Source organism: Pelecanus crispus, chromosome 10 (genome assembly GCF_030463565.1).
Source record: "Pelecanus crispus isolate bPelCri1 chromosome 10, bPelCri1.pri, whole genome shotgun sequence".
Lineage (NCBI taxonomy): Eukaryota > Metazoa > Chordata > Aves > Pelecaniformes > Pelecanidae > Pelecanus > Pelecanus crispus.
The window spans coordinates 39750532-39764047 of NC_134652.1; the positions used below are offsets into that span (position 1 = coordinate 39750532).

At 44.8% G+C, this 13516-nt stretch overlaps 1 protein-coding gene across 6 annotated transcripts in view; it reads left to right on the forward strand.

Annotated features, from left to right (window-relative positions):
- Positions 1-13516, forward strand: part of SGMS1 (sphingomyelin synthase 1) — a 73119-nt gene that overhangs the window by 23761 nt on the left and 35842 nt on the right. For 5 of the 6 annotated variants that reach the window (XM_075717242.1, XM_075717241.1, XM_075717239.1 and 2 more), the window contains one exon: positions 13101-13405. The gene's annotated coding sequence lies outside the window, so the exon portion shown is untranslated. Of the gene's footprint in view, positions 1-11640; positions 11660-13100; positions 13406-13516 lie in introns of those variants that run through there. The other variant, XM_075717243.1, reaches the window with a different exon arrangement.

Consider the following 13516-nt stretch of genomic DNA (forward strand, 5'->3'; position numbering starts at 1 on the left):
GACGTCAGGCTGGTGAAGCGTGATGTTTTTCTCCTTCATAAATCCATGCTGATTACTCCTGATCACCCTCTCGTCTTTCATGTGACTGGAAATGGTTTCCAGAATTAGCTGCTCTTTACCGGGGACAAAGTGAGGCTGACAGTCCTGTAGTTCCCCTTTGCAAGGAAATGCATTTCCTTGCCTTTCTTGAAGACAGGGGTGACATTTGCTTTCCTCCAGTCTTCAGCAACCTCTCCCAGTTGCCATGGCTATTCAAAGATAATTGAGTGTGGCCTCGCAATGACATCAGCCAGCTCCCTCAGCACTCATGGGTCCATCCTGTCCAGTCCCATGGAGGGGTCTATGTCCAGTCTGTTTACTGTTACCTAACATGATCCTCTTCCACCGAGGGTAAGTCTTCCTTGCTCTGAACTTCCCCTGTAGTCTCAGGGGCCTGCAATTCCTGAAGGTTGGTCTTCCAGTTGCCCTTCACATCCCTTGTCAGATTCAACTCCAGATGGGCTTTGGCTCTCTTAACCCCATCCCTGCACGATCAGACAATGTTCCTGGATTCCTCCTGGGTCACCTGTGCCTGCTGCTGCACTTCATTTGCACTTGGGTTTGGTCAGGACCTCTTTGCTCCCCCGTGTAGGTCTCCTGCCACCTCAGCTTGATTACCTGCTTGTTGGGATGGACCATTCTTCAGCTTGGAGGAGGTGACCCTTTAATATCAACCAGCTCCTCTTCTCTCCAAGGCTGTATCCCATGGGATTCTTCAAGCACATCCCTGAAGATGCTGAAGTCTGCTCTCCTGAAGTCCAGAGCTATGATACACCTGTTTTTCCAGCTCCCTCCTCTCAGGGTCCCAAACACCACCATCTCATGATCACTGCAGCTAAGACTGCCCTGACTTTCGCATCCCTGACCAGGTCTTTCTTGTTTATAAGTATGAGGTCCAGCAGAGCACCTGTCCTTGTTGGCTCCTTGATCATCTGTGTTAGGAAGACGTCATTGTCATCAGTGCACTCCAGAAAGCTCTTAGATTGCTTCTGCCATGCTGTGTTGTCCCTCCAGCAGATACCAAGGTGGTGAAAGTCCCCCATGAGCACCTGTCCTGTCCTTCCTAAAGAGCCTAATGTGCATCCAGATGTTTATCCAGTTGTGTGATTTATCCCACCATGTCTCCGTGATCACAGAGATTGTAGCCCTGCAAGTGCAGGCAGGCCTCCTGCCTGTTCCCTCTGCTGCATGCAGTGGTGTACGGGCACTACAGAGGCACCCAAGGGTGCCGAGTTCCCAGAAATGGTATGAGAGCTTTCCCCCATAACAACCCACAGGTGCTTCCGTATCTGCGTACATGCCTTCAGGCATGTGAGTGAAGGTGGCTTTCCCGAAGTTTAGTTGGACATGCAAAAATGTGTGTGAATTGCCAGGATGGCAGTCTTTCCAGAGCAGAAACAGCACATCTTCTGGCAAAAGCCAGGAATATGTGAGAAACTCCTTATTATTGGATGGATGCAGTATTTATCTTGGATCATTCAACCTGGCTTTAGTGTCTGAGTCAACGTTGTGCACGTAGCTGTAGAAAAAATCAAGACTTTATTTCTGTCTCATATTCTCCCCTACTTACATCTTTCCTAATGTAACTGAATACCTACAGAAGGGCTGTATTTCTTTCTTTTTCTCCTCTGGTGTGTGTCTATATATACCCTGTGACGTGGCAGGAGCGTTTGCTTTGGAAGAAATGTCTCCATCTGAGCCAAACTGAAGCCAAGCCACAACATAAAAGCGTTCCTTTCTTCTCCTCTTAGCGAGAAGGGGGGTGGCGTGATAGAAGGTGGAGTGATAGAAGATTATCACCTGGGGAGGACAGGAAGCCTGTGAAGGTAAACAGCCTTTTTTTGTTTAAGTAGTCCAGTAACAAACACTCCTATGCAAAGGTGAACTTACAATTTGGGGATTTTACCAGGGGGCGGAGGTGTTAAATGCTGGGGCAGTAGTATTTTAGAAAGGACATGTGAAACAAGTTGATAAAAGCCTTTAGGTCTGAGGACAATGGTTCTTTAATAATCCAGCAAGACACTCTCTTTCGCTGCTTGCATGCACACCATCAGTGCCCAGGGTTTGCTTGTCCCCTCTCACACCCATTTGAGAGGTGCTGCAGCAAACTTGAAATTGCAGCGATTTGCAGCTGGCAATTTGCAGCAGCCGGAAAGGCTTTTTCTTCTCCCCCCCCCCCGTATTGCTATTGCACTATGGAAGTGGTTTCATTATAGTAAAACTGAATTTCAGAGCTCTGGCTTCTCAAAAACTTTCCAAGACTTCCATTTTTATTGTGCTCAGTCTAAATCTAAAATAATAAATTTGGATGAAAACGCTAAAAAGGTGTAGACTGAATAGTCTGTATTGTGCTGGTAGGGTAGTTTGCAAAATAAGGCCATTTACTTTTGGTTTAAGTACGGGTTTTCTGAGGTCTGAAGCTGCATTTGCTCCTTTTTGCTACTTGTGAGCTGTAGAAGACACAGAAAGTACCACTTGAAGGCTTGAGGTTTTGCAAAAGTGCAATGTGAAGCTGAGCGCGTTTGAGCGCTGTATTTTTGCAGAAGTGCCAGTCACCACAGAAATCTGACTACTGCATAAATGAACAGGGCAAGTCCACCTCTTCAGAAAGCTCAAGTATTTACCTTTACCCTTTTGTACTCCCTGTTAGATATTTCAAACTCCTTGCGGAATTGCATTTTTGTGAACTGTAACTGTAGGGGTAAAACCTCTGACAGTGATTTTTGTGAAATACAACGTTTCACAGGAACGTCTGCAGAAATATTGTTCTGGATTAGTCCTCTTTGGTGTGGGTGGGGAAGAAAATAATCTCTTCTTACTCTAGGAAATGGTAGCGTGCAGCACAATAATACCCAAGTAATGTCATCCTTCAGGAGTAGTTAAGAATGATCTTTAAAAAGAAACGGGCAGTTCCTTTGATTCAATTTTCCGAGAGCACGGGAAGGGTGGTGGTGTCCACAGTTTGATACACTCATCTACCGCACCCAGCTCATGCAGGAACACCTCCAGTTATTTCTGGTTTTGGATAATCTGCCAGGAATGACTGAGACCGGGGGGGGGTGGTGGGGGGGGTGGTGGGGGGTGGGTATCAAGCAGAAGGATTCCCCTCGTCTATTCTTTGATCATAAGGGGACTTGCAGGATTGATGCTGTGTTCAGAATGGTGTGATGGTCTCCTGTGTGGGTTTTGAGAATCTGTATGTAGTCTTTCTGTTGTGACTGGCGTCAAGAACAGAAATGCAAGTGTGACCGTGGTAAATGCCAGCTAAAATATATTTGATGAATGTCAGGGGAAAGGTATTTGGCCATGGCTTGACTTAGCAACTGCTGCTCTGTGTATGCTACAGCATAGTATATTTACAGTGTAAATATACTCTTAGGTGGTTTTAGTATTGAGAGAACTCGTAGTTTCTCTAGTAAGGCTGTATATAGGCTGTGGACGTATCCTTGGTCATTAAACCTAATGGTATCAATGGGAAGTAAGTTGAAGTGAAATCTGCTACTTAATGCAAATGAAATTTATGCACATTCATCCTTCTAAAGTACGTGACTCCCTAAGAAATTTAGAAATTGATACACAATCAAGCCTTATCCGATGTGAATGGATGCTGCACTTAAGCAGAACTCAAAAGTGCCAGAAAATACAGGTTTCAGCTTCTGCCTGGAGCGCACAATGCCTTGTGTGGTCCAAGCTGCTGAGACTTGGCTTCGGTGGGGGCAGGATGAAGTTCCTTCAGGTCCCTGTTCAAGTTAGCACTTGGCATTGTAGTCAAAAGACACTAATTCAGGTGCTTGTAGGAAACTCTACACGTAAGAAATATAGTGAATTGGGATTTCGGGAAATGCTGAATTTTGGGGGGGAAATGTGTGCTAGGAAACAGAGTTTTAATGGTCCTGGTGGAAGGACCAGGCTGTCATTTTTAATGCTTACACAGAACCGATGCTTGCACTTCCTATAGGAATAAATTGGACTAGAGGAACTGACTGCTCAGTCTGTAAGTGTGTGCACCAAAGGGAAAACCCACAAATGAACCAAAGGTTCCATCTTTAAACAAGCAGGGTGAAGTAGAAATAGTGCCGGTGTTTCATAATTTCTCATGTAACAGAATCTCTAATATTTTCCGTGTTTGTACCTCGCCGTATTTTGCATCCTGTGACCATACCTTTTGCTTCTGCAGCACAAGTGACACTTCCCGCGGGAAGTGTTACACACTTGCCTTGTGGGACAGCCAAGCCTCCTGGACCTGGAGCACAGAGCTGGTGCTAAGCAGCGAGCACTTTGGTCTTTGTCCTTTTTTGTTTCTCATATGCATCACAGAGGTCAAGGTTATAGAAACAAGGTCTAACAGGCCAGCGCCTGAAAATAGGGACAGGGAAAGTTTTTATCGCAATTTGATCATTGGTAGAGATGCAAGTACAGTTAGATCTTTTGAGTTAAACCAAAACAAGCCCGTGCCTGTGATGATATTGCTGTACGTTCCCCCTTTTTTTGGAGGAGTGTATAAGCCCTTCGAGCCTTTAGTGATTAATGGCTCAGGCTTCCTAAGTGTCATTTCTTCTTTACTGCTTTGAATTCATCTGGTCGACCCTTTCAACCCAGGTAAACTTGGGGCACTCGCTGTGTGGAGGAAGTCGCGAGAAGAGGATGTGTATTGCAATGATGGGATCTCGCGGCTCACCCGTGTGTAAAGCAGTGATAACACCAGCTGTGCCAACACAGGATATTGAGGATACGACACCCTGCAGTCCGCACAGATAGCTCCTTACCGCTTCTGTTATGTTGTTCCCTTTGCCCTTGGGATGGAGGAAGTGGATATTTGAAGCCCTAATTGGCAGTATTAATCCACATCATGCTTATTAATGAGTAAGGCGTTGGATAGGTGGGTATGTCTGAGTCAGTGCCGTTTAACCTGTGGATATATACTTTCAGTTACTTGGGGTAAAAAAGGGAGCTGGAGGCAGTGATTAATGGATAACTGACTTGTGTTTCATCTTCAGAGTCCTTGAGAGGGGTATATGTTGTTCTGAGTCTGCTACCAGGGTACGAGAGAGAAGATACTCATTGCACGAACAGCAGGTGTAGGTCATGTGTTTGGGATAATTAACCATCCCGCTGAGATGCCACAAAAATATATTGCAAATTAAGGAGTTGGATTTCTCTCTGGTTTGTATTCTGTGTGACTCTTATGGTGTGCAAACAAACACTCAGGATGTGGAGACTGGGTTAGTTTATCTTTAACAGGAAAAAAAACCCCTCCACACCCAGGAGCCCTGTTGTTGACCTCTGTCATGAAACATGATCATGTATTAACTCTTGCTTTGGGTTGTTTGTTTGTTTGTTTGTTTTGTTTTTTTTAAGATGCTAATTTTGGTTGTACTGGTACATGTTGGCTCCTTTTAGGTGTTTCAGGTTAATAAGAAATTCCTTTGAAGAGCAAGAGATAGCATCAGCAGAGCATGAAGTTGATATTGGCAGAAGGGTGCAGTGCTACTGCTGAAGAATAGAAGAAATTGGAGAAAATAGGCAAGTCTCTCATGTCTGTGCCCCTCCTTGGCATAGACATCATCAGTACTCATCATTCAAACCTCACTGTTTTAACACAGGGATTGCTGGGCAGGCCTACAAGCAGGCAGTACTGTGTGTTGATGAAATGTGCATTCAGTAAAAACTACTTTTTTTTTTTTTTTTTTTTTCTTTCCTGAAAGGAAAAGTGTTTGCCTTGCAGTGTAATGCATAAGCCCAAGTATGGACATTTTGGCTCCGTTTATGCATAATAAGTTAGTGACTGGCTACATCCAGGCAGCCGTACTTAAAACAAGCAAGGGTATTTTCCTGAAAGGTTCCTGATTGCTCCTTGGACGATGGCAGTAGCTGGCATCCATCATTACATGCCGTATTTCTGGGTAAGGCCAACTTGATCTGTCAAATCTTGAAGGAAGCCAGAGCACCTGATACCTGACAAACTACTGGTATACAAAACCAGCAGCATTGTAGCAAGATGTAGCAAATAACAAAGGAATTAACCCTCAGCGCTGGTGAGGCCGCACCTGGAATACTGTGTCAAGTTTTGGGCCCCTCAGAAAGAAAGATCTTGAGGTGCTGGAGCGTGTCCAGAGAAGGGCAACGGAGCTGGTGCAGGGTCTGGAGCACAGGGCTGATGGGGAGCGGCTGAGGGAGCTGGGGGTGTTCAGCCTGGAGAAGAGGAGGCTGAGGGGAGACCTGATCGCTCTCTACAACTACCTGAAAGAAGGGTGTAGTGAGGTGGGTGTTGGTCTCTTCTCCCATGTAGTCAGCGATAGGACAAGAGGGAATGGGCTCAAGCTGCGTTGGGGGAGGTTTAGGTTGGATATTAGGAAAAATTTCTTTACGGCAAGGGTAGTCAAGCATTGGAAGAGGCTGCCCAGAGAGGTGGGGGAGTCCCCATCCCTGGAAGTGTTCAAAAAACGGGCAGAGGTGGCACTTCGGGACATGGTTTAGTCTAGTCTACCCTTGATTGGTTTAGTGTAGACTTGGTAATGTTAGGTTAATGGTTAGGTAATGGATCTTAAAGGTCTTTTCCAACCTAAACGATTCTATGGTTCTGTGATTCTTTGATGGAAAAATCAATAGTGCTACCAGTCTGTGTCCCATTACAGAATTTGGTGAGGGAACAATCTGTTGCCTGCCTGTAAACAGAGGCCTTGGGGTTGAAATTTTGGGTTTGGATGAAATACAACCAAACTGATGTTCTTAAGTGGTGACGACTTTAGCCAGAGGATTTTGACACACCTCGGTAATGAGACTTCGCAGAGGAAAAAATAAGTGGATAAGAGGACAGGAGTGGCACTTCACAAGCTGGGAGCGCTATAGCTGGATGCGGGATGCAGTCACATGTGAATAACGTCTTGCCGTGTGACAAACGTCCTTCTGGTTGAGACAGTGAGTTTGAAAAGGGTGTCTTGTGTCTGGTTTTCTCCTTATGGAAAGCTTCACTCTTCTAGCTTAAAATGTGACCACAGTGGTATTAAACACTTGCTTTGAGCTGGGTATCTGATTGCACATCTCCTCTATGAAAGCGAATTGCAGTAACGCAGTGTGCCACCTTGGTTTTCTCTTTTTGTCTACACTCGCCTCTGGAGAGGTGCTGGGCATTAAACTCTGCCGAGCAATCCCAGCTTCTGATGGCAGAGCTGCCACTGAGAAAACCTGTGTGTTTCTTAGATGATCTAAAGGGCAACCGTGGCGTTTAACCAGGAACAGCAGAAGGATATACACACCCTGCAGCCCAGGGAAGCACACGTGACAAGCAAAAGGACGGATTTTTATCTGTTTACAAAGATGACACCAGTTAGACGAGAACTCCAGAGATTTAAGCCGCTTGCATGGCTGGGACAACACGAGTGGCGTGGAGGCTCACTTCGTCGGCAGCAAAAGGTCCCGTGTCCTGGCGGATCTCCAGGCTGTGTGGGGATCCCACTGGTGTTTCTGCCATCCTTTTTACAGCTTTCAGTCACAGCAAGTGCACGGGGATGCACGGGTGGGTGTGTGTCTGTGTGTGTGATTCCTCAGAGCTGTCGCAACGTGGTGGAGTCCCGTGACTGGGCTGGGGTCAGATGCAGAAGGGGAGTGAACTGGAGCTGCCCAGAAACAGGTCAGCCAGCCAAAGCAGCGGGAGGTTGCAAAACCGATGCGAGGTCAAAGTACAGACATGTGTTCAAATCCAACGCCACAACCTATTTCCTAATTTGCTTCTGAAGGAGGAGCAGGGGATGTTTTCAGCTGAGCTTCCAGCAGGCACTGGTTGGCCAGCAGGTTACGTGATCATCCTCTTTGCAAGTGATTTGAAATACACCTTTGTTCTTGCACACATGCTCGAGCAAGCGATGCTGAAATTAGCTCCTTTGTTGGAGGAAAGATTTTTGTTCAGGTACCTTGCTTCAACTTAAAAGCAGGTTGAGGGGTTTTTTTATAGGAAAAGAAAGAGAAGCGTGGTTTCCTCCGGACACTACTCTGAGTCACACGTTGTATGACACAGCATTCCTCTCTGGAAACTTAATTGCTGGAGCTGATGAGTACATCAGTACTCCAGAACCACCCTTTGTGTTTGATACACCTAAACACTTAACCTGGCATTTTGGGAAGTTATCTTAATAAATACTTCATAGATTTTTAAAGTCAACCTTTTAATGTTTCTAGTATATATCAGAACCTCACTAAGGTAAATTTAATGACCTTTTTTTCAGTTGCAAAAGCAACTGTCCATTCTTAACAGCCTTGCATGTAAGAAGTTGTAATGACTGTTAATGCTGTAATACATGTGTAATAATAAAAATAATAATAATAACAACTATAACTATACTTGTAATAATAAAGTTTCAGGTTATTTCTCAATAGGAAAGATGATAGATTAGGGGGTGTCCACTGTGGTTGGTTTGGTGTTTTTGTGGGTTGGTGTTTTTTTTTAGAGCCACTGGCCTGTTCAAAATCATGTGTTATATCAAACAGGAATATACATATTTGCTGGTTAAAACCCCCCAGAAGACAGGGTGGAGCAGTGATGGCCAGAACAGGTTTGTTTTAGTGATGAGCATTTTTGCATCTTTAATAAAAAGTGCTTCATTTCTGGATCATAAAGCAGATGTGCCGAAAGGTCTCTGCCAAAGCTGTTCAAAACTTAGCAATGTCCTCGATTTTGTGTTTTCTTTACAAAGACATTTCAGCCTAAGAAAAGCGGTTAAAAAAACCCCCAGCTTGGAGCTGAAAGAAATAATAAGCTTGGTATAAATAATAAGCAACAGGATTTGTTGCATTCACAGCATCTCTGGAGAGATCCACGTTACAGATTGCACAGTGGGTTTGCTATAAAGTACGTCGCTTGTTTTGGGGCGTGAAAGTGCTGAAAGAGCAATAAGCAGCAATTTTAGAGTGGCATGGGTTGTTCAGCGTATTGTGGTGCTAAACGCTAAGTAGAGGGTTTGATGCTTATAGCAAGCAGTGATTGGTGCAATAGCCAATGCTTCCTTTCAAATGAGCAGGTAGTCACGTTGTCCTTAAGACCAAATACCTCTGCTCTGAAGAGAATGGGCTATATATTTCGAATAATTTTAAAACACTTGTCCTCGAGCTGTTGTTGAACACAGTGTTAAAGTGTTTTGAAGCAAACGGAGGTCAGAATAGCTTTGTAATGCTGCCGTAGCACATTTTTTGTGATATATCAGCAACCAGAGTTGGGTTACTTGAAGGGAAAAAAAAGACAAAAACGCTTAGAAGGTTTTTGGGATACGTGTGGCAGATGTATAGATTTATATTGCTCATGTGAAGCAATATGAACCTATCCTCTCTGGGAGGTATTGATGCCAGAAATCAGTAATACGTCTTTGAACTCAGACCCGCTTTTGCACTGGTAGCGGTCCTCGGTAGCCAGCAAGTCACGTGGCTCCCTGCTGGGTCCTGTAAAAATGCTTCCTGAAAAGGCAAATGTGTAGTTCCTTCGTTAAAGCCTTGCATTGGAAGGAGAGCTGCTTGCTAACTTAAGGAGAGAGAAATGCATCGCTTTAAAAATTATTACCTGTTTTTACGACGTCCCCAGAGATGGGAGAAGGTAAAGCTACCTTGTGGGTATCAGTTGCTTTTAAACTTTATTTTTATTTATTTCTTCTTATCTCTGACTCAGGCTTCCTTCCTCTTTTTACTCCAAAGTGTTTTTACATCTTTATGCTTTTTGTTTCTCAGCCATGCCCGCAGCTCAGTTGGAGGTAGAGTCATTGCTATTTTTCTTCATTTGGGTTGCAGTGCTTGGGCCTTGGGGTTGAGTTTGATTGGTGGTGTGAACAACTAGGGTTTGGTGGGTTTTTTGTTTGTTTTTTTACTTTTACTAGACTTTGCTTCCCACCTTCAGTGCTGGATTTCATCTGCTAATACATAGTTTCGTTACTGATGAGCAAGGGAAAAGGTGACTCAATATAATCTGCTTACTCTGACTTTTTTGATGTTTAGGCAGATTTAAGCTGTCAAGGCAAGGAAGACCTTTTCCTGGCAAGGCTTCTGGAATGATGCTCTCTTGCCAGTGCATGTGGTACTTGAATTACCAAGAAAACGTTAGCGCTGAAGCTCGGTAGTAGCAATTTCTTTTGAGTGCCAGCAGTCAACCTCAAATCTAGTGTTGTGTCACATAGCTCATGTTCTGATCAGGAAAGAAGCAAACAGGTCAACGCTTGGTGGCTGTCTCTCTTCTTCAGGTGTTTTTACGGTGATTGTCATCCTCATATTGAAGCACTATGTGGGAAGGTGGAGATGAAGTAGAGCAACAGCCACTTAACTGAGAGCAGTACTCCCAGATGTTCACTCCTATAGAAAGAAAATGATGTAATCGTTCAGGCTGTCCTCCGTTTTAGCCTTTAGGCTAAATATGTCCTGGCTGAAGTGTGTAGGAAAGAAAGAAAGAAAAAAAAAAACCCAACCAAAAAACCCCAACCCTTTGCAAGTACTTTGGAAAAGTTCATTAAGTATGTTTCTTTTTATTTGTTTAGGGCTTTACAGGGTATTAAATTGTATCTGCCTGGACACATGCAACATTTAAATGCATAATAATCAAGCATGTTGAAAAGGTGTTCCCAAAGTTCGCTTTTAATTACCTGTAATACTCGTCAAACTGTTGTCTCGTCTCTGTTTGGGCCCCACCTCACTCGTGGGGAAAACAGGGCTGGCTTCGTTACGTGCCTTGAGGTCACTGAACCCGTACAGTCATGGATCACCGAGGGAAAAAATTGCAAAGATAAGATCTGCTGGAGTAATAAAAGAGCGTTTTTCTCAAATATGAACTCGTGAGTAAGTTTGCCTCTGTCATCACCAGGTGACTTCTGCTGTCCCATGAGGTGTGCATTGGCCTAAAGTAGACATGAGTGTCATCTACAGAACAAGAAATCCACGGCCTATAGCGTGTCTTCTAATTAATCCTTTGATTCCTCGTATACATGCTCAGTGGGAGGAATTTACAGACTTGGTATCGATTGAATTACATCAAGAAATCTTTAGTTAATGAGTAATTACCAGTTCTACTCAGGAATCCCTCCTAGAAAGCAGGACGAGGATGGGCAGATGCAACTTTTGAGTGTTATGGAGCTCTATTGCTAAGAGGCTGCTGGAAAAAAGGCATAGGGAGCTCACTAGTGACTAATCCACATTTCTCATCTCTCTTCAGATTTAAAATAAAATTATCTGACTTGGACTTGGCTCTCCGGCCTGCTGGAGGTACAGCTTAACTGTTAAAATCCTTCCTAAAAGAGCTATGAAAAAGGAGATCTGATGGTTAGTTCACTTGAGCCGGGGTCTGCCAGCTCCCATGTTAATGATGATCTGCAGGAAAAGGAGAATGAGCCTGTGTATTTTTTAATTCTTAAATTAGGGAAAAAGCTATTTGAGAAAGGGACAAGTTGGACCAATTGAGCAAAGTGCTTTTTTTGTTGATCTTTAAGACAAAAGACTTTTTAAAATTAATTACAGGCAGGGGATTTGGCTGGGCTCACTGACAGAAGATGTTCGCTCTGTTCTCCTTGAATTGGTGCCTGCAGACATACAACCTGATGTTCAGAGTCCTTCATCAAAACCTTCTCCCCACCCCAATCCTCACCAGTATTTGAAGGTTAGTGACAAACCCGTGGACTTTTTTGGCTTCTGGACTTTGTGGAGGAGCTCATCGTGAACACGTCATTGCATTTGATACCTGGCTGTCTACATGTGTTAGGAACAAGGATTGTTGGGCCATGCCCAGGGGCATGTATCTATTAAAAAAAAAAAAAAAAAACAAACCAACTACTCCTTAAAAATACTTATCTTTCCATATGAAAGATTAGTATGGAGGGATTTTTGTGTGTGGCTTGTGAAAATACTTTTTCCACCCTGTATTTCTTTGATGGGGCTCTGCAGATTCCTCAGTATTACTGGCAACAGGCTCCCTCTCCTGGGGTGGAGTTCAGAAAATCTGATGCTGCTATTTATTAATGCTGGTGTCTATTTTTTAATTTTTTTTTTCCACACTATTTCATTTGTGGAGTGGAAGCAGGCCACTTCATACTCCTCTGACTTCATTCCTGGACAGTATCTCTTTTGTTACAGCAGCCAGTGGGCTGTGTAGAGTACTTGCTCTCACGTAAGCGGCTGGAAAACCCTCTGCCAGCGCTGCTCATCCCGTCAGTCTTTCCAACATCTGGCTTCAGTCTGCTTTCTGTTGTGGTTTTGTACTCAATTACACGGACCTCCCCGCTGTCCCGCGGCGAGCGGCCAGCAGACATCCTCCGCTCCCTCTCGTGCTCACCAGGGATGCTTCACACCTTCCTTTCCTGCTCATCTTTGCCACCCCCTATATTTGTGTGCAGAAGGTGCTAGCTTCCTCAGTCCTATGTGTTTCCAGTTCTTGGTGTCTTTTGGGATAAAGGCTGGATGCGTGCCCTTGGGGACTGGTGATACTGCCTACCCAGGGACTCTGCCGCTGGTGGCATTAGTGGGATGTAGCCAAAAACTTCATTGAAAGGTTGGGGATTTTCTTGTTTTGGTTTTTTTTTTTTTTTTTTAGCTTGGTGAAATATGACCTTTTTTGTTGTGGTGTTTTGGGTTTTTCTGTGGTTTGGGTGTTTTTGGTTTTTTTTTTTTTCTTTCAGGGTAGGACTTAACATCTGGTATTTATATATATTGGAAAAAATGAATCCTTCCTCCTAGCACTGATTCTTTCAGCTTCACAGTGTCATCTTGAGTAATACTAATGCAAGGCTTTGCTTTGGGTTACTCACACACATAAAGAATCAATAGACCTGAATTTATACGATAATTCTATTTCCCCCCACTTTTAGCTGTTATTTTGTTGGTAAAACCCAGCGCTGCCGCGAGGCGTTACACCAGCCACTGTATGAAACTGCAGCCCTCTGGCTGGGCTGGCGCTCCCATCCCTCCTCTTCCTCCTCCTCCTCTATCTCCTCCTCTCGCCCGCTGCTGACGCACTCGGGAGGGAGCGGCGGCGGCGGCGGCGGGCGAGCGTTCACTTCGTTGCCTCCGGTGCACCGCTCACCTCTCGTGCTTTTTCTTTCCAGGTGCTTCCTGCACAGGGCTGGCGAGCAGAGGGGAGAGCAGTGCTGGCAAAGCCCGGTGCGACACTGCCGGTGTGGAGAAGTTGAAAGGCAACTTTTAATTTGAAGGAAGTTCAGCTCACGAAGGCGACGCCGGCGAGATCCTTGGGTCCGGGAGTTGCTCTGCCGAAGCGGCGGAGGGATTGTAAAACGTTTCAGCTTGCAAGAGGCCTCTCTGCTGTCTCCCTCTCCTCTTGCCGTGTCGTGTCTGGCTGGCAGCTGGGAAGAGGAGAAGTTGGCTGCTGTTATCTGCCACCTGATTTCCATGAGTGAGTAGCTCTCCGGCTCTGGATGATCCCATTTTAGTTAAAAGGCGTGTTCGGCTGCTGGTGAAGGGCCAGGGGCTGTGTGTTGGAAGCGAGCAAAAGGACTCGGATACA